At 49.7% G+C, this 1,988-nt stretch overlaps 1 pseudogene; it reads left to right on the forward strand.

Annotated features, from left to right (window-relative positions):
* The first annotated feature begins 772 nt into the window (after window positions 1-772).
* LOC119810071 lies at window positions 773-1,612 on the forward strand (annotated as a pseudogene).
* Window positions 1,613-1,988: the final 376 nt, after the last annotated feature.

Below are 1,988 nucleotides of genomic sequence, written 5' to 3' on the forward strand. Positions count from 1 at the left end.
AAGAACAATAATGGGCTGGGTCTAGGTCACATGGCCACTGGAACTGGGGACTGGGGCCGACCAAATGGCTTAAGGGTTTGGAGAGTATATTATTCAGGGTTCTCCAAAGTAACAGAACTTATAGAAAACACACACACACACACACACACACACAGAGAGAGAGAGAGAGAGAGAGAGAGAGAGAGAGAGAGAGATTTTATTAGAATGACCTGCAGACTGCAGTCCAGCTAATCCAACAAAGGCTGCCTGTGAACAGAAAGCCCAAGAATCCAGTAGCTGCTCAGACCATGAGGCTGGGTGCTGCAGCTGGTCTTCAGTTGCATGCTGGAATCCTGAAGAAGTAGGCTCAAATGCCAGTAAAGGAACGAATGTGCTACCAAGGCAAGAGCAAGCAGGCAAAGAGCAAAAGCTTCCTTCTCCCCTGTGCTCATAGAGACTTCCAGGAGAAGATGTGGCCCATATTAAAGGTGTGTCTTCCTGCCTCAAGATCCAGATTAAAATGTGTGCCTTCCTAATTCAAAGATCCAAATTAGCCGGGCGGTGGTGGCGCACGCCTTTAATCCCAGCACTCGGGAGGCAGAGACAGGCGGATCTCTGTGAGTTCGAGACCAGCCTGGTCTACAAGAGCTAGTTCCAGGACAGGCTCCAAAGCTACAGAGAAACCCTGTCTCAAAAAACCAAAAAATAAAAAAAGATCCAGATTAGAAGTGGATTTTCTGCCCTTTCTGCACTGCCCTGGGATGGGTTCTTTATTCCCGTCGTAACTTACACAATGTCTGGAACCTTTGAAGTCCTATAGATGAAGGAGGAGGATGTCCTCAAATTCCTTGAGGCAGGGACCCACTTAGGAAGCACCAACCTTGACTTTCAGATGGAGCAGCACATCTACAGAAGGAAAAGCGACAGCATCCACATCATCAGTCTGAAGAGGACCTGGGAGAAGCTGCTCAGGCTATTGTTGAACCTTGCTTATGTCAGCATCATCTCCTCTGGGACCACTAGGCAGGGAGTCCTGCTGAAGTTTGCTGCGGCCCCTGGAGCACCCCAATGGCTGCCACTTCATGCCTGGCACCTTCACTAACAGGATCCAAGCAGCCTTCAGGGAGTGTTGACTGATCCCAGGGCTGACCACCAGCCCCTCATTGAACCTATCCACCATTGCCTTGCGTAACACAGATTCACCTCTGTGCTAGGTGGACATCACCATTCCGTGCAACAACAAGGAAGCTCACTCAGTGGGCCTGATGTGGTGGATGCTGGCCCGGAAAGTACTGCGCATGCGTGGCACTATCTCGCGTGAGCACCCACGGGAGGTTATGCCTGGTCTTTACTTCTACAGAGACCCAGAGGAGATTGAGAAGAAAGAACAAGCTGCTGCTGAGAAGGCTGTGACCAAGGAGGAATTTCAGAGCTAATGGACTGCACCAGCTCCTGAGTTCACTGCTGCTCAGCCAGAGGTGGCTGACAGGTCTGAGGGTGTGCAGGTGCCCTCGGTGCCCATCCAGCAGTTCCCTACTGAAGACCGAAGTGCCCAGCCAGCCACTAAGGACTGGTCAGCAGCTCCACAGCTCAGGTCACCGAGTGGGTTGAAGCCACCACTGAGTGCTCCTGAGCTCCTCTTCAGACACCTGAGCAAAGGTGAAAAAAGGTAGAAGGAAAATAAAGTTCCTGCAAGCTGAAAAAAAAAAGTGAATCTTCTTACTAGGAAAAAAAAATCCCCACAGGTGTGCCCTCCATTTTGGGGTTTTAGTTCCAGGTGTTAGTTCTAAATTGACAGCCAAGAATAGCCATCACAGAGAGCTTTTCACAAGGAAAAGGTAAGGGTTATTACCAGACTAAGGAAACTGGATTGGAGGTAAACAAATGCAGGAGATGTCCTAGAGGCTTCCAAATGCTCAAGATGTGTCTTAGTCTGGGCTACTGTAACAAAACACCCTAGAATTGGGTGACTTACACAGCCACTCATGGTTTGCCTTCTGACTCATCTG

This window comes from Arvicola amphibius, chromosome 3 (assembly GCF_903992535.2).
Source record: "Arvicola amphibius chromosome 3, mArvAmp1.2, whole genome shotgun sequence".
Classification (NCBI taxonomy): Eukaryota; Metazoa; Chordata; class Mammalia; order Rodentia; family Cricetidae; genus Arvicola; species Arvicola amphibius.